Here is a 25,787-nt window from a genome sequence, read left to right as displayed (position 1 = left end):
AAGCAATTCCTTACAAGTAATACATGTGTAGTCATGCAAAACACTTCCATAATAGTCAATGTGAAACACTAACTATATTTCACTCTATCCTAACCCAACCCCATTTTTTTCTATTCTCTCCTTTGACCCTGTCCCTCCTGCAAAGCTTTTGCTTCTGATTACCCCTCTCCAAATCTGCCCTCCCTTCTCTCATCCACACCTCTCTTATCCCTTTCCCCCCTATTTTCCTACAGGATAAGATATATTTCCATTCCCAATTGAGTGTATATGTTATTCCTTCCTTTAGCCAAATCCATTGAGAGTAAGATTCACTCATTCCCTCCCACTTCCTTTCTCTGTAAAAGCTTTTTCTTGCATCTTTTATGTGAGATAATTTATACCATTCTACCTCTCTGCTCCTTCTCCCAGAACAATTCTCTCTCACCCCTTTAGATATCATCCCTTAATATTCGGCTAATACTGAGAAAGATCTTATGAGTTACAAATATCATCTTTCCATGTAGGAATGTAAAAAGTTCAACTTTAATGAGCCCCTTATGATTTATTTTCTGTGTTTACCTTTTCGTGAGTCTTGTATTTGAAAGTGAAATTTTCTATTCAGCTCTGGTCTCTTCATCAAGAATGCTTGAATCTATTTCATTGAATGTCTATTTTTCCCCAAAAGGATTATACTCAGTTTTGCTGCTTAGGTGATTCTTGGTTATAATCCTAGCTCCTTTGACCTCCAGAATATCATATTCCAAGCCCTCTGATCCCTTAGTGTAGAAGCTGCTAAATCTTGTGTTATCTTGATTGTGTTTCCACAATACTTGAATTGTTTCTGTCTGACTGCTTGCAATATTTCCTTCTTGACCTGGGAACTCTGGAATTTGGCTATAATATTCCTAGGAGTTTTCCTTTAGGGATTTCTTTCAGGAGGTGATCAGTGAATTCTTTCAATTTCTATTTTACCCTCTGGTTCTAGAATATCACATCAGTTTTCCTTGATATTTTTTTTTGGTCATAAGTCAGCATTTATTATTTAAGTTGAAGAACAGGTTATGAAGGGGGTGGGAGACACATTCATAACAGAGTCCAGGATGGAGCCCTAGGGGAGAGAGAAAAAGGGAGGAGACAGGAAGATGAGACCCTCTCATTTTTCTGCTCTAGGCAGGATTGATCCTGATTTCTGAGCCTTGGTCTAGGGCACACAATGAAGCACACGATAAGATGGGTTTAGGAAACATCAAGGGGTTACAACCAGAGGGAGGGCTAGGATTTTCCTTGAATTAGTAGCACCACTTCCTTTTAGGAATTGAAGCATAGTGATAAATTCCATCTCACTTATTTCAGTTCTTATGAAACATTCTTGTAGTTAAAGTCTTTGTGCTAAAGAGTTCTTTCATTGCCTCTCTAGCTTCTTGTACTTTACTTATAGTTTCTTTGAATATTCATCCAACTTGTAAGCTGCCTGCTCAAGAACTGCTACTTGCTCCTCAGTTAAAGTGATCTGATCCAGATAAGACTGAAGTGCTGCATATTTCTAGTTTAAGTCCTTTGGGTTTCTACTTGTGTTTACTGCGATATCTTTCATTTCTAGATACTTCAAGCTAGTCAGGTTGTTCATATTTTCCAAAAGTTTATAGTCTTTACTGGTGGCTTTCAGTTCACCTGTTAGGTATGTGGCCATTTTGGAGAACATGTGCTGGCACAGCTCCATGATGTCCGCCTCAGCAGGCTCCATGGCCTCCTCAGTCACTTCTGCCAAAGCATTGTCTAGGCCGGGGAAGGGAAGAAGGAGAAAGGTTGGAGGGAAAGATGGGGATGGGGGAGGGGAGAAAGGAATGGAGAGGAGAGGAGGGAAGGAGGAAGGGGAGGGAAGGGGAGAAAAAAGAAGGGTGAAGAGTTGGAGTCCTTGATAATTTCTTGAAAGATGATGTCTAGGCTCTTTTTTTTGATCAAGGCTTTCAGGTAGTCCAATAATTTTTCAATTATGTCTCCTGGATCTATTTTGCAAGTCAGTTGTTTTTCCAATGGCATATTTCACATTGTCTCCTATTTTTTTCATTCTTTTGGTTTTATTTGGTTGTTTCTCGATTTCTCATAAAGTCATTAGCTTCCATTTGCTCCATTCTAATTTTTAAGTAATTATTTTCTTCAGTGAGCTTTTGAATCTCTTTTTCCAGTTGGCCAATTCTACTTTTTAATACAATCTTCTCCTCATTGGCTTTTTGGACCTCTTTTGCCATTTGGGTTAGTCTATTTTTTAAGGTGTTGGTTTCTTCAGTATTTTTTGAGTCTCCTTTAGCAAGGTGTTGACTCGTTTTTCATAATTGTCATGTATCACTCTAATTTCTCTTTCCAATTTTCCCTCTACTCCTCTTACTTGCTTTTCAAAATCCTTCTTGAGCTCTTTCATGGGTTGAGACCAATTTGTATCTTTTTTGGAGGCTTTGGATGTAAGAGCTTTGATTTTGTTGTCTTCTTCTTGTTATATGTTTTGATCTTCTTTGTCACTGAAGTAAGAATCTATAGTCTGAGTTTTTCCTCCATTATTTGTTAATGTTCCCAGCCAATAGCTTGACTTTTGAATGCTTTGTTAAGATAGGGCACTGCTTCCAGTGTAGAAGGGTTCTGTCCCAAGTTTTGGGGGTTCTGTGCTGCTGTTTTCAGAGATACTTCTAGGGACCTGTAAATTTTCAGTTCTTCCAAGATGATATGATCAAAGGAGAGATGTTTACTCCTTTCCTGTCCTGTGCTGTGGTCTATGAATCACCACAACCACTCTTTTCTGCCTTGGACCTGTGAAGAGGATTCCCTCTCCACCACACCACAAGCTCTGCCATGCCAGCTCTCCTCTTTGCCCCAGGACTGCAACCCAGGACTGCGAACCATATCTAAACATGAGCAAAGCAAGAGAATCCTGCCAACACCAGCAAAGAAATCCCTGCAATCCCCCTATGATTGGCCACTCTGTTCCACCACCATCTGTGAGTTGAGGACTCAGGAGGCAAATGCTGCTGCTATGGCTGCCACCTCAGGGCTGTTCTAGGACCAGGGTTGGAATATGCTCCTCTGTCACCCAGGTCTGACAGACCTTTCCCACTGACTTCTAAGTTGTCTTTGGTGTTTATGGGTTGAAGAGACTGGAAACTGCCACTGCTGCCCATGACTCAGTCTTCTGAGGCCTACTCTCGGTTTTTTCTGGCCCTCTCTTTGCCTGCGTGGCCCATACTGAACTGTGCTTTTCTCCCAGCCAGTGCAAAAGACCTTTCCTGTCAAGCATCTAGGTTGTCTTGGGTTGGAAATTTGTTTCACTCTGTCTTTTTGTGGATTCTGCTGTTCTAAAAATTTTTTAGAGTAATTTTTACAGGTATTTGGAGGGGTTTGAGGGAGACCTCAACCAAATCACTGCTTTTCCTCCACCATCTTGGCTCTGCTCCCTGAAAGTCTATATGATCAATGTAATAGAAACAAATGTAAAGTCAGTGTTAAAAAAAAAAAGAAGCTGAAGCCCTAAAGAAGACATACCTAGACATAGATTCATGTAAATAGGTCATGAGTCACTTAACAGGCTGAAAGTTCAATATGCAAGAATAGTCATTTTGATTTTTTGGTTCAGTCATAGAAACATAGTGCTGATATAGACTTTGCCCTGATTTAATGACATCTTAACTATTTTTGTCTTTAAGTTATATTGGTTTTTAGGCTGCATGTACATGGTAGATAATTGAGGCAATAACCCTAAAAATAGCTCATATTGATATGATAATAATTATAATAATAGATTTTATTTACATGGCTTTAAGGTTTTTGAGGTTGATCAATTTTTATCTCACTTAACCTTCACAATAGTAATGTTAAGTTGTGATCCCAGATGTTATTTTAGAGATGAGAAAACTAAGGCTTTAAATTCTTAAATGACTAGTACATGGTCAAACAACTAATTTTCAAAGACTGTATATAAATACAGATAGGGAGTTCTGGTGCTATAATGGTCGAGTGAGGAAGGAATTCCCTGGAGCCCTCCTGAATTCCCTTTTAAACAACCTTGAAAAAATGACTCAACCAATTTTGGAGCAGAAAAGGAATTTATCAGCACAGGAGGAAAGGTCTCTTTTTAGGTTGAAGGGGAGCCCATTAGGTAAACAGCAATGGCAGACCACAATCCAGGGAGCCTGCAGGAATGTTCTGAGCCCTGGGGCAGTCCTCTAGAAAGGGCCCACCCCAGTTCAAGCCAGCAGCCCCATAGGCAAACCAGCAGGCTCAGACTATCTATACAGCAAGACCTCACCACCAGTGAAGTTCATCGATGAGGTCAAACCCCACCCCCCCATTGCTGACCAATAGCAAGGCCCAACCCTTGAGACAGCCAGCAATGAGACCTTCCCCCTTTCAGGACCAGCCAACAGGGAGACCTCACCTCTAGGGCAGTCAAACAGGAAGGCCCAGCCCTTATAAAACAAAATCAAAAGAATAAAAATTGAAGAAAATGTGAAATATCTCATTGGAAAAACAACTGACCTGTAAAATAGTTTAAGAAGAGATAATTTAAGAATTATTGGACTACCTCAAAGCCATGATCAACAAAAGATCCAAGGCATCATATTTCAAGAAATTATCAAGGTAAACCATCCTGATACCCTAAAACCAGAGCAAAAATAGAAATTGAAAGAATCTACTGATCACTACCTGAAAGAGATCCCAAAATTCCCAGGAATATCAGGCCCAAATCCAGAGCTTCCAGGTCAAGGAGAAAATATTGCACATAGCCAGAAAGAAACAATTAAAATATCCTGAAACCACAGTCAGTATTAAACAAGACTTGGCAGTTTCTACCTTAAAGAATTGGAGGACTTGGAAGGCAAAGGATTTAGGATTACAACCAAGAATCACATACCCAGCAAAACTAAATATAATCTTTGAGGGGGGAAAATGAATATTTAGTGGAATGGAGGACCTTCTAGCATCCCTAATTAAAAGACCAGAGGTGAATAAAACATTTGATCTTCAAATACAAGACTCAAGAGAAACATAAAAAGGTAAAATTTAAATAAGAATGAGAAAACATGATAGATTGCATAATGTTAACCTGTCTATATAACTATGTGGCAAGGTGATATTTGAAAATCCTAAGAACTTTAACACAATAAGGGCAATTAGAAGGAGGACATATATAAGGGGTATGAGTGTGAGATGACTATGATGGGATGATATCCAAAAAATAAGAGGTGCAAAAGAGTTTGCACTGGAAGAAGGAAAGGAGGAGATAGAATGAGGTGAATTATCCCACATAAAAGAGGTATGAAAGATTTATTATAGTGGAGAGGAGAAAGGGGGAATAGTGGGCAATGCTTAAACCTTAATCTCATTAAAATTGCTTCAAAAAGGGAATAACATACATACTCTGGATATATGAATCTGTCTTACCCTATAGGGAAATAAAAAAGAGGTGGGAATAAGGGAAGGAAGGGAGGCTGAGAAAAGGGAGGGAATATGAAGGGAGACAGCGATCAGAAGTAAAACACTTGTAAGGAGGGACCAGGTGAAAGGCATGGTAGGAAGAGAAAGGTAAATGTGAGAAATAGAAAAGGACAAACAAGGGAAAAACAGGATGGAGGGAAATATACAATTAGTCATCATAAGTGTAATTGTGAAAAGTATGAACTCATCTACAAAATAGAAGCAAATAGTAGAATGGAAAAAGCAGAATCCTACATTATGTTGTCGAAAAGAAACACATTTGAAGCAGAGAAAGACACACAGAGTAAAAAGTAAAGGACTGAAGCAGACTCCATTATGCTTCTGCTGAAGTAAAAGGGGAAAAAAAGCAAGGGTAGTAATCCTGATCTCAGACAAAGCAAAAGCAAAAATAGATATAATCAAAAGAGTTAAGAGAGAAAACTATATCTTGGTAAAAGATGTCATAGACAATGAAGTAATAGCAATATCAAACATACATGAGCCAAATGATATATAGCATTTGTATGTTTAAAAGAGAAGTTAAATGAGTGACTCAAGGAAATAGACAATAAAACTATACTAGTATAAGACCTCAACTCTCACCTCTCAGATCTAGATAAACCTAACTACAAAATAAAATAGAAAGAAGTTAAGGATATGAATAAAATTCTAGAAAAATTAGATTAGATATGATAGATCTCTGGAGAAAATTGAATGGGAATAGAAAGGAATATACCTTTTTTTTCCTAGTAGTATATAGCACCTACACAAAAACTGACTATGCATTAGAGCATAAAAACCTCACAAATTCAGGAAAGTAGAAATATTAAATGACTCTTTTTTAGACCATAAAGCAAGAAAATACATTCAATAAAGGGCACTGAAAAGATAGATTCAAAATTAATTGGAAACTAAATAATAAAATCCTAAAGTATAAATGGTTTGAAAAACAAATCATAGAAATAATTGATAATTTCATTAAAAAGAATGACCACAATGAGACAATATAACAAAATTTAAGCAGTATTTAGGTAGAAAATTTTAACTTTAAATGCTTACATCAACAAAACAAAAAAGAGCATATCAATGAATTGGGCATGCAACTAAAAAAACAGAAAATGAACAAATCAAAAATCCCAAATTAAACACCAAATTGAAAATCCTGAAAATCGAAGAACAGGTAAATAAAATTGAAAGTGAGAAAACTATTGTAATAATAAATACAACTAGAAACTTGTTTTTTTTTGGGGGGGGGGAGGGACAAATAAACCATCTGTTAATTTTATTTAAAAAAAGAAAAGAAAACCAAATTACCAACATCCAAAATGAAAGGGATGAATTCACCACCAGTTAAAATGAAATTAAAGCAATTGTTAGGTTCTATTTAGCCCAATTAGATGCCAATAAATTTGACAAAATACAGAACTGATTCCTAATAAAAACACTACAGAACATAGGAATAAATGAAGCTTACATTAAGATGATAAGTAATATTTATCTAAAACCATCAGCAAAGGAGGATAAACTAGAAATTATTCCAAAATATTCTGAGGTAAAGCAAAGATGTCCATTATCACCACTATTATTCAATATTGTACTAGAAATGCTAGCTATAGCAATAAGAGAAGAAAAAATATTGAAGGAATAAGATCAAAGAGAAAACAAAACTATCACTCTTTGCAGATAATATGATGGTATACCCAGAAGAATTAAGTAAAAAAAAATAGTTGAAATAACTGACAACTTAAGCAAAGTTACAGGATACAAAATAAATATCCACATAAATCATCAGAATTTCTAAATCTCACCAACAAAGTTCAATAGCAATAAATAGAAAGAGAAATTCCATTGAAAATAACAGCAGACCTTGGGAATCTACTTGCCAAGAGAAACACTAGACCTATATGAGCACAATAACAAAATAGTTTTCACACAAATAAAAACAGATCTAAACAGGAAAAAATATTAATTGCTCATGGATAGGCAGAGCAAACATATTAAAAATGACAGTTCTACCTAAATCAATCTATTTATTCAGTGCCACACCAGTCAAACTCCCAAAAATATTTTATACAGCTAGACAAAATAATAACAAAATTCATATGTAATAACAATCCAAGCATTATAGAGAGCAATTTGGAACTGTGTCCAGAGGGTTATAAAATTGTGCATACTCTTTGACCAAGCAATACCACTGCTAGGTTTGTATTGCAAAGAGACTTAAAAAAGGGAAAGGGACCTATTTGACAAAAATATCTTTAGCAACCCTTTTTGCAGTAGCTAAGGACTGGAAATAAAGGGGATGCCCATCAGTTGGGGAATAGCTAAACAAGTTGTGGTACATGATTGTAATGGAATATTATTGTATTATAACAAAGATAAGCAAGATGATTTCAGAAAATCCTGGAAAGAGAAGCATAAACTAAGTCAAAGTGAAGTGAGCAGAACCAGGAAAACATTGTACACAGTAACAGCAACATTATATGATGAACTGTAATTACTTGGCTATTCTCAGCAATATGGATCAAGGTAAACCCAAAGGACTGATGATGAAAAGTTTTATCCAACTCCAGAGAAAGAACTGATGTTGTCTCAATACAAACTGAAGCATGCTATTTGTTTTTACTTTCTTCCTTCTTTTTTTTTACTGAAATATTTTATACAAAATTACTAATATGGAAATGTTTCATATGATTACAGCTGTATAGCCTATATCAGATTGTTTACTGTATCAGGGAGGGGGGAGGTAATAGAAGGACATATAAAATTTGAAAAACAAAACTTTAAAAAAATGTTAAATTTTGTTTTTACATGTAATTGGATGAAAAATAAGACATCATTACAAAATAAGTCTATTAACTCCAAGTCTAGCACTCTATTCATTACACTATGCTGCAATAAATATTGTTATGATTTTTAGAATTGTTTTATCAAAAATTTTATCAATGTTTTATCATTGGAAAAGTTCTGATATAGATGCCAATGGGTAAATTGCAGCTCAGAGAGGGTGAGTAACTTGCTGGATAATAATAACTTAAACAGGTAAATAAATAAACAGATGGATGGATAGAGAGATACATAGCTAGATAGATGAAGAATTAATGAAGTTAGACCTGTGATTGGAATCCAGATTCTCTGACACCATGCTCAGTCTTCTTTCTATTATATCACATTGGCTCTAAATCATTTGACCTAGGGTAATGCAAGCCAAAAAAAAACATTTCTAGACATTAATAATCCTTTGTCTGATATGATTAGACATATTTAATATGCAAAATAGAATTTTCATAATATCATAAAATTTGACAGCAGGAAGAGTTTTCTGTCTAGGGAAGTTGGAGGAGTGTCCATCTAGTGAGGGAATCCTTTCATAAATTATTTATGTGCCACATTTTATCTACCCCTGGTTTATCAAATCTCATTACTTCTGGATCTCCTTTGTCCAGTCTGTTCCATTGACCTTTGTCAAAGACTCAGTCTTTCTTTTTCAAATTTTGAGTTCCAAATTATCTCCCTTTCTCTCTCCCCCATGCATTGAGAAGACAAGCAATTCGATATGGGTTTATCCATGTGTAATCATGCAAAATACATTTCTATATAAGTCATTCTGTGAAATAACACAAACCAAAAAAAAAAAAAGCAAGAAAAACTAAGTAAAGAAAAGGTATTTTTTGGTCTGCATTGAGGCTCTACCAGTTCTTTCTCTGAAGATGGACAGCACCTTTCATCATAAGTCCTACAGGATTGTCTTGGATCATTGTATTGCTGATAATAGCTAAATTATTCATAGCAGATCTTCATAGGATATTGCTGATACAGTGTAAAATGGTCTCCTGGTTCTGCTCATTTCACTTTTCATCAATTCATGTAAGTGTTTCCAAGTTTTTCTGAGAGCACTTTGCTTATCATTTTTTAAAGCACAATAGTATTCCATCACAATTATATAGCATAATTTGTTCAGTGATTCCCCCACTGATGGACATTCCCTCAATTTCCAATTCTTTGCCACTACAAAAAGAACTGATATAAATATTTTTGTACACATATGTCCTTTTTTTCTTATTTTTTAATCTATTTGGGATACAGACATAGCAGTAGCATTGCTTGGTCAAAGGGTATGCATGATTTTATAGCCTTTTGGGCACAGTTCAAAATTGCTCTCTAGAATGGTTGAATAACAGAGCAGCTAGGTGACACAGTGGATAGGGTGTCAGCCCTGAGAATCAGAAAGACTTATCTTCCTTAGTTCAAATCTGGCCTCAGTTACATTCTAGCTCTGTGACCTAGGGCAAATTATTTAATTCTCTTTGTCTCAGTTCCTCATCTATCAAATGAACTGGGGAAGGAAATGGCAAACCACTCCAATATCTTTGCAAAAAAAAAAAAAAAAACATGCTGTCATGAAGAGTTAGATAGAACTGAAACAACTAAACAACAACAACAAAGAGGAGCTGAAACACAAACACACAGAGAGACAGAGAGACAGAGACAGTGACAGAGACATAGACAGATGCAGAAAATGGCTGTTGATATCTCTGTCACGTTCTGCACAGAAATTTGAAACCCTAGCTTTCACACTTCTCTGCCATAAACTTGTGCAGGGTAGGTTCCTTGCAAGTATAAGTTAGCCCATTCACCAAGACAGGAGGGGTAAAGGAATCCCTTGCCCAGCTATTCTGATGATTTGGCCTTAAATTCCCCTTAAAGGAAAATCAAACCAATTGTTTAAATAGATCTATCTTACATCATGTCATTCATATTCATCAGCACCAAAACATTTGGAAAGCAATGTTATATGAAAAAAAGAGGCTGAAAACACTTAGAAAAGAGTTGTATAAATGAAATTATCAGTGAGTTGTAATCTCATAATTAGCTTTTATTCCTAACTGAGCCTCTGATTGGAGAATGCCTGCCACAGCTATTTTTACAGTTAAGTCCAGAGAGCAAAGACTACTGTTATAGATTATTATGCACAGAGAAGTTCAGTTTGACTACATATCTAGGGAAAATATAAAGCAATCATGTGTTTCCTCTGTTAATTTGAGGATAAAAATTAAAAAAAAACTTTTCTCAACTCTCTGATTTCCAGTGACAGATTTTATAGTTTAAAAATAATTACACAAAGAGCCCAAGATTGTATCATGATTAGAACAGGAGGAAATGCTTAAGTAGATCATTCAAATCATAATTAGTTTCCTTACTTCCTCTTCTTAATGCATTGATATTTCCAAAATGATAATGTTGCTTATTATGAATATAAGAATGAAGAAATATATAGCTTGGTTAATTGTATAAGGAAATAAATTTAGTTCCATAGTATGAGTTTAATCTACATATGGAGTCTGGTAATATTATATTATTTTTGTTATATTTGATTACTTTTCCATACTCAACTATAGAGAAAAATGGGGATAGGCAGAAAAAAATTAAATGAAATAACTGAATTAAGCATTGTCATTACAAAAAATAAATATTAATTAAGGCATGTTGTTTTGTGCCTATATTTATAACTTTGCTCTATTTTTAAGGTGATATATTGTATCTTTTATCACTTTGTTCCTGGAAATTCAGCTGAGTTGGCTGAAAAAGAAACAACATGATTTCCAGCTTATGTTGGAATCAACATGGTAGTCAGTCACTCAATAAACATTTATCAAATGCCTACTATGTGTCAGGTATTGTAATGAAGGATTCAAAGAAAAGCAAATGATGGATCCTACCCACAAAGAGTTTATAATCTAATGGGGGAGATTACACAAAAACAAACTGAAAACTAAGGGGGAAATGAGAAGGAAGGGAGAGAGGGAGGGAGGGCATTTGGCATAGGGGACAGAATGAAGTTCTTCAACCAAGTGAAAAATGATGAGGTGTTTGTTCTGAGCCCTCTCTTCAAATATATGATCTGGGATTGACTTTCTGGTGTCCACTATTCACTGTCTCCAACCAGAAGGAAAAAAGGGGCCCAGGAGGCAGGGGATACAGAGGAGTTATGAGTTTCAGAGATAATTTAGTTTTGCAGGAAAATGAGTTTCCGGAAACAATGATGACATCCATGTGAGCAGTTATGATACAATGGAGAGGGCACTGGATTTCCAGTCAAATGACTTGTATTCAAATCCTGACTCTATCACCTACTACCTATGTGACCTTGAAAAAATAGCTTACCCCATCTGGAACTCTCATGTATAAAAATAAATGGGTTATACAAGATAGCCACTACGGCCCATTCCAACTTGAAATCTATGATTCCATGACCCTTCCATTTGGCTGATAAAATACTTTTAATTGATAAAAAAAATATTAAATAATGGAGGAAAATAGTGTAGTAACAGAGGTAGAAAGCAATATTTTGTCCCATAATAAACTTATTTATTCCTGAGATATAATTAGCTAAGGTACAAATACGTATAGAATAAATAACCAATTAATGTATCGTAATCCGATAAAATGGAACCAGAATTGGAATTCTCAGCTAACTGTAGATTTGTGCTATTTATTTCTGTGCTCTTTTGAGCAACTTGTTATGTTTCTGGGCTTCATATTTCTAATATGTAAAGTTAGGGAATTGTACTAGATCATTGTTATACTACCCTTCTAGATCCAAATCCTATGATAATTGATTCTATGAAAGAAAATGTCATACAAAGCTGTTTGAGGGATTACATCCTCAAATATTTCTTTTACCCAGAACCTAGTTTTCATTGGATTGAACTTTAAGGAAAATTATGAATTGTATGTTGATTATTCTTAAATTAAATATATCCTCTGCCCCTAACTAGTAGCTGTGTGGTCCTATATATTCAATGATTATACTCCTAGGGGAAAAATGTTTTTCTCTGCAAATGACATTACATTTTCCATCTCCAAACTTTTGTGTGAACCAACCCTGCAATGTTCTCCCTCCTCTCTTCTGTCTCTTAGAACTCCTAGCTTACTTCAAGATTATTTTACTAATTATTTGACTAATTTACTTTAATGGTCCAAATCTCTCCCAGAAAAAAAAAAACACTTCCTTTTAATACAAGTATTTTTCTGGTATTGTATTATTATAAGGAATAAATTTTAAAAGAAATTTTAAAAATAAGCCTACCACAGTGGTCAATGAATAGGCCTACTATTAACAGATTGCAATATATAACAAATAGGGAACCATCAATGATGTTGTGGTGGAAAAAGAAGAGTTGGTTGTATGGTATGAATGAAGAATGACAGACAGGTAGTGGAAATCCATTCTATCTACTAGTAACTTCTCATTTTTTGGAGAAAGTGACAAAATTCACAAGTATATTGGGTGCATACCCTGTGTCAAACTCATTAGAGGACATCGTTAAACATTTCACAGGATGGTCAGGTATAAATGGGCTATAATTTTAAGAATTAAAAGGAATATCATTTAGATTAAATTAAGATTAAAGATTAAAATAAAGATATGTTGTTTCATTCTACTTACTGTAATCTAAGTTCCTTGAGGGTAGGGACTTTCTACTGTATGCATTTTTATCTCCAGTTCCCAGAAAAGCATATTGTTCGTTATTGAACTGAATAGAGTGAAGAAAAACATGCTTTTTTCTATACAGGACAAAGTAAAGGAGAGTTTTGATAATAATCTATTTGTTTTTTGATGGTTCTTTTTTTGTTGTTTTTGTTTTTGTTTTTTGCCAACCAAAGAAGGAAAGTAAAGATGCACCAGATCTTCAGTATCCTTAAATCATACTACAATTGTCATAGTTTCTAGGGAAAAAGAGTATAGGTTTTAAATCTACACATATAACGGTGTTCCTGAGAGTATTATAGTGTTAGTGAAGAATTAGGTTTCCAGATTTAAAAAGTACTTTAATGAATTCATTATTTAATCCAATTATGAACTCCATTTATTGGTGCAGATAATATCCCAAGTAAGCCTTCTTATCTTACTCTATTCATGCCCAGGTCATTCCACGAGTCTTCTATAGGGGAACTATTCTTCTATAAATTGGAACTCTTTGATGTCCCATGGATGTCCATCTATTGTTCCTTGATAAATGACAGACCATTTTCATTTTCAGTCAACTATGTCTTTGATGATGCCTTCTTCAATATTTATGATCCCATATATAGTGATACAAGGGACTAAGGGACTTTAGAAAACATATAGACCATCTTTCCATTTTGAAATGAGGAAACTGGTGTCCAGAGAGGGGAACTAACTTGCTCAAAGTGATGTCCATGATTTTCAGAAAAGACACTTCTTGACAATTCACCATTGTTACTGTGCTGAAAACAAATTATACCAATTAATTTCATTTTTCCTGTGGGTAACCTACAGTTGCTAATCAAAGTATAATTTTTCATCCCTCAAATCTTCAATTAGTCAAATAATCTACCAATAATCTCTTCATTTAGTTCTATATAAACACAAGAAAAAAAGTTTGTTTCTTCCTATTAATATAGGGACTATGCAAATAGATAAAGCTTACTTCCACGGTCTGAGCAAATTTTTAATAGCAAGGAAGAAAATATGATACGCTGGAGGACAGCAGATCTAGTAGATAATCATGCTACAAGGAGGTACCATTATGATTGTAATAAAAATAGGGTCATATCTTATAACTATACCATTTTAGAAATCACAAAACCATGGGTCAGGTAGTTTGGGTGACTTGTCCATCATCATAATATTGTAAGCATGAGAAGTATCATTTGAACCCTACCCCTATGACTGTAGAACTCTTCATCTTTCAAGATTTAGGTATTAGTTTTATTCTCAGACATACTTGGAGTTAGCTGTAATATACACAATATTTATAGTAGACTTTTTTCAAGCTTTCTAGTCAAGTGCTCCTTGAATAAATTAATATAATATTCATTACTACAAATTATCCAGGCCATTTTCACAGAGAAGGAAAAAATGGCATATTTTCCAACTTTTCATTTCAAACTTTAAGCAGATTCTCATCTTCCAGGCTGTACAGAGGAAGCAAAATAAACAAAATCAATATTCTTTAGTACTTGCTTATCACTGATCATTACTTGCCCAAGGCCAGTAGATATTTGGAGCCTGGATAAAGCACCAGCCTACAGAATATCAAAGGTCTTACAAAAGCTAAACCTAGGTGTCCATATTAGGGGTTTGGCTGTTATTGTTATTATTAATAAATGCAATTTTCTCCTAATCTAAGATTAAATGTTAAAAATATCCTTAAAAAAGAAAATCAATTTCTTTCTTATGCTATTTTTAGCCTTGCCTCAAAGTGTACTTGCAGAGTGTATGCAATGGGAGATAAGATGACCTTTGGTAAAGAATCAATGGATGGATATTGGCACTGGAATGGACCCCAGGGATCTCTCACTGAAGCCATTCTTTATAATGTAATGAAAGAGAGGGCCCAAGAGGGAAAGCTAGCTGTCCAAAGGTATACAACTTGTTCATCCCAGAGTCAAGACTAAAATAAAAGTCCCAGGTTATTTTCAATCTGAAAATTTCATATGTTGCTTTAACATGTTTGTTTTTCCACTCAAGCATATGGTATGACAAAGATGTAATGCATTAATAACAATGAACTAGGAAAGAGGAGCAGAGTAAAGGATGACATCAAGAGAATTTATGACTGAGAACCAAAGACAGTTGGTCCCATGCCAAAGCAAGGACTAATCATTAAACAGACTAAGAGGTAAGGGTGTATCCTCACTATGTTCAAAGAAAGAGAGGGGGAAACAGACTTCCAGGAGCAAAGGTAGCAGAGTAAGCAGTAAATCACTGTCACTCTCCCTTATTGACCTCTGGGGGAGAAAACAGGAAATAACACCCCAGAAAAAAGGCTAGAACAGTGTAGCAAGCAGGTAAGATGGGGTGAAGCAGTCTTTTAGCCAAGGAAACTTAGAAATCAGCAAGAAAGGCCCATCTCACTTGGGTAAAAGGGGAGCAAAGTCCAGGACAGGAAGTATCTCAGCAAGCCAGCAGCTAGCTCCATCTCAGCAAACCACTGGGAGATCCTGAGCCCCAGGCTGGTAGATCAGGCAAGCACCAACAATAGTACCCACCATGTGCCTTGGCATAGCCAGGGGAACCAGCAGACTTCATCTTGGAGAAACACCACATGTTCCAGTACAGCCCCTAGGGTATAGCCATCCTTCAGCAGTGGAACTCCTCATGCTTCAGCACAGCCCTGGGCAGACAGGCATATTCCAGCAGTGGATCTCCCCATGATCCTGTGCAGTTTGGCAGGTATCCTCCAGTAGTCAGATCTCCATTTGCTTCAACATAGCCCAGGGTGGGCAGGCGTTGTCCAGTGGCCAGAGCTTCACATGCTTCTCTGTAGCCCCAGAAAAGAAAAACCCTAACTGGCCCTAATACATGCCAGATACAACTGCTAGAACCTCAGCTTAACACCTGGTAAGCTGTCAGACCCATATAGCCTCCAGCTACCAGCACCTGAGGCCCCAGCACACAAAGCCAGTGACCAGGTCCCTGGCCTCCAGCACAAGAAGCTCAGGACAGTGTCCCTGTGCTCCAGCAGGAGATCTCAACCTTAAAAGTCAGGAAATAGGCAAACAAGATGAGCAAGAAGCAAAAACAAACATTGGCCATTGAGAATTACTATGGTGACAGGAAAGATCAAACTCATAAGAAGACAATATTGTCAATATACCTACATCTGAAACTTCAAAGGAGAATATGAATAGGTCTCAAGCCCAAAAAAACTTTTCTTGGAAGAGCTCCAGAAGGATTTTAAAAATCAAATAAGAGGTAGAAAAAAAATTGGGAAAAAGAAATGAGAGGTATGCAGAGGAAAGTCAACAGCTTGGAAAATTGACTGAAGAAAATAATTTCTTAAAAAAATACAATTGGCCAAATGGAAAAATAAATCCACTGAAGAAAATAACTCCATAACAAGTAGAATTGGCCAAATGGAAAAGGAAGCACAAAAATTCACCAAAGAGAAGACATCCTTAAAAAAATAAATAAATAAAATTGGCCAAATGGAAAAGGAGGTACAAAAGGTAACTGAAGAAAATCATTCACTAAAAATTAGAATTGGAAATATTTATAGCAGCTCTTTTTGTTGTGGCCAAGAATTGGAAACTGAGGGAATGTCCATCAATTTTGGAATGTCTTAACAAGTTGTGGCATATGAATGTAATGGAATACTATTGTTAAATGAAATGATGAGCAGGCAAACTTCAAAAAAAAAAACTTGGAAAGACTAACATGAACTGATGCAGAATGAAATGAGCAGAACCAGGAGAACATTGTACACAGTAATTGCCACATTATAGTGTAACTGACTTTGATAGATGGCTCTTCACAGTAACGCAAGAATCTAAGACAACACCAAAAGGTTCATGATGGAAATTGCTATCCACACCCAGAGAAAGAAATATGGAATCTGAATGCAAATGGAAGTATACTATTTGCTCTCCTTTTACTTTGCTATTTTGTTTTATTACTTCATTCTCATGGTTCCTTCCATTAGTTCTAACTGTTCTTTACATCATGACTAATAAGAAAATATCCTTAACATGAATGTATATGTAGAGCCTATATCAGACTGTATGTCATCAGGGTAGGGAGGAAGAAGTGGGAGGGAGAGAACATTTAAAATTCAAAATCTTATAGAAGTGAATATTGAAAACTAAAAATAAATAAATGAAATTTTTAAACAATAGAATTGGGCAAGTGGAATATAATGACTCTATGAGACATCAAGAATAAGTCAAACAAAATCAAAAGAATGGAGAAAAAGAAGAAAGTTTATAATTTCTCATTAGAAAAACAGTTGTCCCAGAAAACAGATCCAGAAAAGATAATTTAAGAATTATTGGTCTACCTGAAAGCCATGATCAAAAAAAGAGCTTGGACAGTATCTTTCAAGAAATCATCAAGGAAAACTACCCTCAGGTCCTATAACCAAAGGGTAAAATAGTCATTGAATAAATCCATAAATCACCTGCTGAACATGATCCCAACCTGGATTACAACCAAGAATCAACTACCCAGCAAAATTGACCTTAATCTTTCAGGGGAGGAGATGGATGCTCAATGAAAATAGGAGACATCCAAACTTTCCTGATGAAAAAACCAGAGCTTAACAGAACATTTGATCTTCAAATAAAAGACTAAAGAAAGGCATAAAAAAATAAGCAAGAAAGAAAAAACATGCCTTGCAATGAGGTTAAATAGTTTACATCCCTACATGGGAAGATAAAATTTGTAATTCTTGAGAACTCTATCTTTATTAAAACATAGACAGAGGATGTGGGTATCAGTTCACTTTGATGTAATGATTAAAAAAATAATTAAGGGGTGAAAAGGGATTGCACTGGAAGAATAGGAAAGGAGAAGGCCAAAAAGGATAAATTATATCATATGAAGTGGTACAAAGAAAACACCTATTACAGTAGAGGGAATAAAACGAGGGAGGTGAGCATTGTTTGAACTTTACTCTCATTAGATTTGGCTCAAAGAGGAAATAACATATTCAATCAATTAGGTATAGAAATCTATCTCATCCTACAGGAAGTAGGAAGGTAAAGGGGAAATAAAAGGGAGGCAGTAGATAGAAGGGACAGTAGAAAGGAGGGAAGAAATAGTAGGGAAATGGGAAAGAAAAGGGAAGGGGGCTGATAGAAAGGATGGCAGAGTGAGGGAAACATTGATCAGGAGCAAAACACTGATGAAGAGGGAAAGGGAGAAAGGAAAGGGAAAAGTATAAATGGGGGGATAGGATGGAGAGAAAGACATAATTAGTAATCATAACTATGAATATGAATAGGATTAACTCTCCCATAAAACAGAAGTAGATAGCAGAGTGGATTAAAAACCATAATCCTAAAATATGTTGCTTACAAGAAACAGATTTGAAGCAGAGAGATACACACAGAGTAAATGTAAAAGGCTGGAGCAGAATATATTATGTTTTAGCAGCAATTAAACACACACACACACACACACACACACAAACAAACAAACAAAAACAGGCCTATCAATCCTGATCTCAGAAAAAGCAAAAGAAAAAATAGATTTAATTGAAAGAGATAAGGAACGAAACTACATCCTGCTAAAAGGTACCATAGAAAATGAGGTAATATTGTTACTACTCATATATGTAACAAGTACTAAAGCATCCAAATTCTTAGAGGAGAAGTTTAAGTGAGTTAAGAAATAGAAAACAAAACTATACTAGTGGAGTACCTCAACCTCCCTGTATCAAAACTAGATGAATCTAACCACAAGATAAACAACAAAGAAGTTTAGGAAGTGAATAGAATTTTAGAAAATTTAGATATGGTAGACGTCTGGAGAAAACTGAGTAGGGACAGAAAGGAATATGCCTTTTTCTTGTGGTACAAGGCACCTACACAAAAACTGACAGTGTAGTAGGGTATAAAAACCTCACAATCTAAAGCAGAAAGGCAGAAATATTAAATGCATCATTTTCAGATCATGATGTAATAAAATTTACATGTAATGAAGGCCATGGAAAGAAAAACTAAAAACTAACTGGAAACTAAATAATTGAATCCTAAATAATGAGTGGGTCAAACAACAAATCATAGAAACAATCAATAACTTCAGCCAAGAGAATGATAATAATGAGACAACTTACCAAAACCTATGGGATACAGCCAAAGCAATCCTTAAGGGAAATTTTATCTCTAAATGCTTACATGAATAAAATAGAGAAAGAGGAGATCAATCAATTGGGCATGCAACTAAAAAAATATAGAAAAAGAACAAATTAAAAAATATCCAATTAAATACCAAATTAGAAATTCTGAAAATCAAAGGAGAGAGTAAAAAAATTGAAATTAAGAAAACCATTAAACTACTAAATAAAACTAAGAGCTGGATTTATTAAAAAAAATTAAACATTTGGTTAATTTGATTTAAAAAAAAAAGAAAGAAAACAAAATGACCAGTATCAAAAAAAAGTGTGACTTCACCACCAATGAAGAGGAAATTAAAACAATAATCAGGAGCTTTTTTTGCCCAACTGTATTCCAATAAATATGATAATCTAAGTGAAAAGGATGAATATTTATAAAAATATAAATTGCCCAGATTAACAGGAGAGGAAACAAAATATTTAACTCCATTTCAGAAAAAAGAAATTGAACAAGCCATCAATGAACTCCCTAAGAAAAAATCTCCAGGGTCAAATGGATTTGCAAGTGAATTCTACAAATATTTAAAGAACAAGTAATTCCAATTCTATATAAATTAATTGGAATAATAAGCAAAGGAGTCCTATCAAATTCTTTTTATGATACAAATATGGTGCTGCTACTTAAACCGGAAAGAGCCAAGAGAAATATAATTACACACCAACTTCCCCAATGAATATAGTTGCAAAATTTTAAATAAAATATTAGCAAAAAAAGATTACAGCAACTTATCACCAGGATAATACACTATGACCAGGTAAGATTTATACCAAGAATGCAGGGCTGGTTCAATATTAGGAAAACTATCACCATAACTGATCATATCAATAACAAAATAGAAATCATATGATTATCTCAGTAGATGCAAAAAAAGCTTTTGATAAAATACACCACTTATTCCTATTAAAAATACTAGAAAGCATAGAAATCAATGGAGTTCTCCTTAAAATGGTAAGTGGTATCTACCTAAAACCACCGGCAAGCATTATATGTAATGGGTTGAAATAAAGATGTCCATTATCACCAATGTTATTCAATGTTGTACCAGAAACTTTAGCTTTGACAAGAGAAGAAAAAGAAATTGAAGGAATTAGAATAGGCAAAGAAGAAACAAAGCTATCACTCTTTGCAGATGATATGATAGTATATTTAAAGAGAATCTTAGAGAATCAACTTAAAAAACTACTTGAAATAATTAAAAACTTTGTTAAAGTTGCAGGATAAAAAATAAACCCACATAAATCATCTGCATTTCTATATATTATTAACAAAGTCCAGCAGTAAGACAGAAAGAGAAATTCCATTTAAAGTAAATGTAGACAATATAAAATATCTGGGAGTCTATTTGTCAAAACAAACACAGGAACTATATGAATACAATTACAAAACACTTCACACCAATAAAATCAAATCCAAATAATTGGGAAAAAAGCAGTCGTTCATGGGTAAGCCAAGCTAATATAATAAAAATGACAATTCTACCTAAATTAATTTATTCATTCGGTGCCATACCAATCAAACTACTGAAAATTATTTTGTAGAGCTAAAAACAATAATAACTAAATTCATCTGGAAGAACAAAAAGCCTAAAATATCAAGGGAATTAATGAAAAGACATGCAAGAGAAGGTGGTTTAGCCATATCTGATCTAAAAATCATATTATAAAGCTGCAATCATCAAAACTACTTGGTACTGGATAAGAAATAGAGGGGTGGATCAGTGGAATAGATTAGGTACACAAGACATAGTAGTTAATGACTACAGTAATCTCCTGTTTGATAAATCCAAAGACGCAGCTTCTGGGATAAGAACTCACTATTTAACAAAAACTTCTGGGAAAACTGGAAAATACTACAGCAGAAGTAGGTATAGACCAACATCTTACACTGTATATCAAGATAAGGTCAAAATGGGTGCGCAATTTAGACATAAAAGGTCATACTATTAGCATATTAGGAGAGCAAGGAATAGTTTGCCTGTCAGATCTATGGAGAAGGGAAGAATTTATGAGCAAACAAGAGATAGAGAACATTATGAAATACAAAATGGATAATTTTGATTACATTAAATTATAATGCTTTTGCACAAACAAGACCAATGCACCCAAGATTGGAAGGAAAGCAGAAAACTGGGGAACAATTTTTACTACCAATATCTCTGATAAGGCCTCATTTCTAAAATACATAGAGAAATGAGTCAAATTTATAAGTCATTCTCCAATTGACAAATGATCAAAGGATATAAACAGGCAGTTTTCAGGTGAAATTAAAGCTCTCTATAGTCATATGAAAAAATGCTCTAATCACTATTAATTAGAGAAATGCAAATCACAATGACTCTGAGGTACCACATCACCCCTTTATGATAGGCTAACATCACAAAGCAGGAAAATGATAAATGTTGGAGAAGATGTGGGAAAATTAGAACACCACTTTTTTTTGCTGAAGCTGTAAACTGATCCAACCATTCTGGACACTAATTTGGAAGTATGCCAAAGGGCCATAAAACTGTCCATACCCTTTGATCCAGCAATACTACTACTAGGTCTGTATCCCAAAGAGATCATAAAAAAATAGTTCTTATCTGTAAAAAAAATTTACAGCAACTCTTTTTTGTGGTGGCAAAGAATTGGAAACTAAGGGGATGCCCATCAATTAGAGAATGGTTAAACAAGTTGTGGTATATGAATGTAATGGAATACTATTTTATTATAAAAAGTGATGAGCAGGTAGATTTCAGAAAAACCTGGAAAGACTTACATGAACTGATGCTGAGTAAAGTGAGCAGAACCAGAAGAACATTGTATATAGCCACATTTTTTGATGACTAACTTTTATAGACTTAGCTCTTCTCAGCAATGCAGTGTTCTAAGATGATTCCAAAAGACTCATGATGGAAAATGCTTTCCTCATGGAGAGAAAGACTATGGCATCTGAATGCAGATCAAAGCATACTATTTTCCCATTTGTTTCTTTCTCATGGTTGTTCCCTTTCATTCTATTTCTTCTTTCACAACATGACTAATGTGGAAATTTGTGTAATATTCTACATGTATAGCCTATATCAGATTGCATGCCATCTTGGGGAGGGGAAAGAAAGGGAATGGGAAAATAGTTAGAACTCCAAATCTTATAAAAGTGAATGACAAAAACTGAAAATTAATTTAGGAATTAATTTTTTAAAAAGAGAAAGAAAAGGAATTCTGAAACATGGGGTATGCTCATTATGGAGACTTTCTGGCAAGACATAGACAATAAACACACTTGATGGGTAGCCAAGGATGGACTATAGTCTGCATCATTAGGGGCAATATTTTCATGAACAAAAACAGAAACCAATTTTAGCATTTGAACACTTTTATTTTCATCTACAATTTTAAAATACATTACAATTTTACTGCCTCTGAATAGATACATTGTCCAGAGGATCAAGATGAACAGAAGAAAAAGCTTCCATTGTTCCTAGGAGAAAACTATTGGGGAATGCTTATGTTTATTCATTAGTATTCAGTCTGCTGTCATAGTTTTTAGATTTCTTGTTTTCTATCCCCTAAACTCCTGTGTATGAAACTTGCACAAAAGGAGGGAAAAGAACAGTTCTATGTGAAGCTTTCTTCCTCTGCAAGAAACTATCTTATCTACAATAAATGTTAACATGCAAATTTAAAGTAAAGTAACTTAAAAATATATTATTTTTAATTGTGAAGGCAATGGTTAAGTTCAATAGATTTTCAGCAGGCATATAGCAGGAGGAAAAAGTCCCACATGGTATTCTTTCTTAATTGAGATGGAATAAGAGACAGAAAGTGTTATGGCTCTTAGCTCTTTCCTTTTGAGTGCATGCTTAGATGATTTATGTTTTCCATGGTAAAAGTAAGGTGTCACTACTAACATCTGAATTTATTATAGGTGTCACATGAAGTGAAATATACTCTAGCAGAAGAAAATAATAAGAAGTCATTAATAAGAAAGTAAATATTGGGCAGATTATAGTATTCATGTCTCATATAGAAAACCATCTCTAATGAGTGAAATATTTTGTTAGATATTCATGAAATATCAGCTAGAGGTTGGGCATTGGTAATTTCATATTTTCTCCTCTTCAACACACACACACACACACACACACACACACGAAAGAAACTTACATTTTACATCTCCAATTTTTGCATTGCCAAAATGTGCAAAGATACATTCAGACTCTAAGTAGGATAATTTATTAACCCAAAGACTATTGGGGGAAGAAATCATCATTGTTAGGGAGAAGCTAATTACTTTAGGACAAAATAGTTATGGGGATTCTTCCACAAACTCTACAACCATTTTTCCACTCTACTCCCTTTTCCAAGCCATATTCCTTAAGATTACTTAACAAAAGCAGTGAATTTTTTTGAATTTATAAAGGGGTTTAATTTTATTAAAAAGACATTGGTTCTTTACCCCACCAAAAAATTCCTAACCCTTTTCTGCTGACAATCTCTTGAGAACTTGCAACATTCTATCTACTTCACCAATTGTGTGTGTGTTTGTGTGTGTGTGTGTGTGTGTGTGTGTACTATAGGCTGTAAGCTTCTTGAGGAAAAAAATCTAGTCTTTCTTCATTTCATAGTGCCTTGTAATAAAGAGACAATTAATAAGTGTTCAGATAATATGGAATGGCAGAACTGAAAAAAAAAACAAAACAAATTTCAGAAGAATTTCCTTTACAGGTGGTTGTATCACCTCTACTTAAAGATCTCCAGTGGTGGAGCACAGTTGAGACTGGGCCCTTAGGCAGGAGGAGGTGAGAAGATAACTGACGACTCCAGCACTGCCAACAGGAGCATAGAAATCTGGAAGATCAAGCACATGAAGAGCTTGGAAGAGGCCCACAACAATGGCACCAGTATAATATTGTTGATCATTCCTCCCAAAGACCAGATTTCTCAAGTGGCAGCAATGTTAGCTGATGAGTTTAGAACTGCATCTAATATAAAATCTCATGTAAACTGCCCTTGAATTCTGGGATCCTTTACATCTGTAGAGGAAAAACTCAAACTCTATAACAAAGTACCTCCAAATGGTCTGGTTGTTTACAGTGGAACAATTGTGACAGAAGAAGGAAAGGAAAAGAAAGTCAACATTGATTTTGAACCTTTCAAACCAATGAATACATTATTGTATCTGTTTGACAACAAATTCCATAAATGGGCTCCTACAGTGCTACTGTTGAATGATAGCAAGTTTGGCTTTATTGTAGTGGTGAACAGTACAGTAGTGGTGAAACAGTACAGACAGTAGTGGTGAAATCTTGAAATCTTTGGCACTCTGCAAGGAAACACAAGAGAAATCCTACACAAATTCACTGTAGATATCCCAAAGAAACATGGTAGTGTAGGTCAGTCTGCCTTGCATTTTGCCCCTTTATGCATGGAAAAATGACACAACTATGTCGGTAGCAGAAACTGTTGTGTTACTGTTTATTTCTTGGGACAAAGTGAATGTGGCTGTTCTCTTTTTAGGTGGATCAGCTTACTTCAAAACTGAACTAAGTCAATTTCACATATTTGATCAGCCTTTGCAATTGAAAGTTTTAAAATTAGCTGATATCTCCTATGGGGGCGAAAATTGATTCAATAAGGCAATCAAATTGTCTACTGAAGTCTTCTCCAACATGAAATTCATTCAAGAGAAGAAACTAATAGGATTATATTTGATGAAATTAGCCAAAACACCAGGAAGTACTGTTTTGGAGTTGAAAACACACCCAAGGTTTTGGAAATTAGATCTGTAGAGATCCTGATAGTCTATGAAAATGTAGATATAATGAGACATTCTTCATTGTCAAGGCACAAAAGGAGAGAAGATTCTGTATTTGACATCAGAGCAAGAGCATGATAAATCTCACTTTACAGAGAAAGAGACAGGACAAGAATATGAGTTGATAGAGAGTATACCACTACTGAAATGGCTTGCTAACAAATATAATGAATTAGGAGCAAAGTTGGAAATTGTTACAGACAAGTCACAGGAAGGATGCCAGTTTGTGAAACACTTTGGTGGGATTGGAGGCATCTTGTGGTGCCAAGGAAATTTCCAGGGAATGGAATACCAAGAGGAAGATGATGAATTTTTTGATCTTGTTGACTGCTAGATATTCGTATTGGGTCTTGACCTCCAGAATCCAACCCAAGAAGCAAAAGACATGTTGGAAACAAAACAAATCCCTGCCTTATGATTGGAATATTCTCAGAACTTGATCCATGAGCATTGATATTAACAAGAAAATAGAAATAAAACCCCTAGCCTACACTCTGATTTGTCATGGTGTCAGTGTAGCAACAAACTACTAAATTCCTAAATCCCATGATGGACTAATTAAAAAAAAAGAAACAGTTGTTTTTGTTTTTGTTTTGTTGTTGTTGTTGTTTTTTTACTCAGTGGTAAACTTGGTTGCTCTTATATTTTCTGGGTAAAATAATTTTTTTACTTTCATACATAGAAGCAAAAAATATTTTAACTGCTATAAAACCTTCAAAAGTTAATAGAAGTAAGATCATACTGGTTTGTTTCTTATTATGATTGGAGAAAATTTCAACTGCTACGTGTCATGGTGACCCATTTACATGGCATTCTCAGCTTAGACTGCATAATAAGATATATATGTGGTGAAATATTGGGAGAAAACATCTCCAGTGATGGGTAATTCACTGCTTTTGAGG

The 25,787-nt window shown here is 34.9% G+C and overlaps 1 pseudogene; it reads left to right on the top strand.

The window, feature by feature from the left end:
• Positions 1-1,679: 1,679 nt before the first annotated feature.
• Positions 1,680-25,219, top strand: LOC114037199 (annotated as a pseudogene).
• Positions 25,220-25,787: the final 568 nt, after the last annotated feature.

This window comes from Vombatus ursinus, unplaced genomic scaffold (genome assembly GCF_900497805.2).
Source record: "Vombatus ursinus unplaced genomic scaffold, bare-nosed wombat genome assembly UNPS02010284.1, whole genome shotgun sequence".
Lineage (NCBI taxonomy): Eukaryota > Metazoa > Chordata > Mammalia > Diprotodontia > Vombatidae > Vombatus > Vombatus ursinus.
Note: the sequence above shows the minus strand (reverse complement) of the source record. Positions and strands in the feature narration are given on the sequence as shown.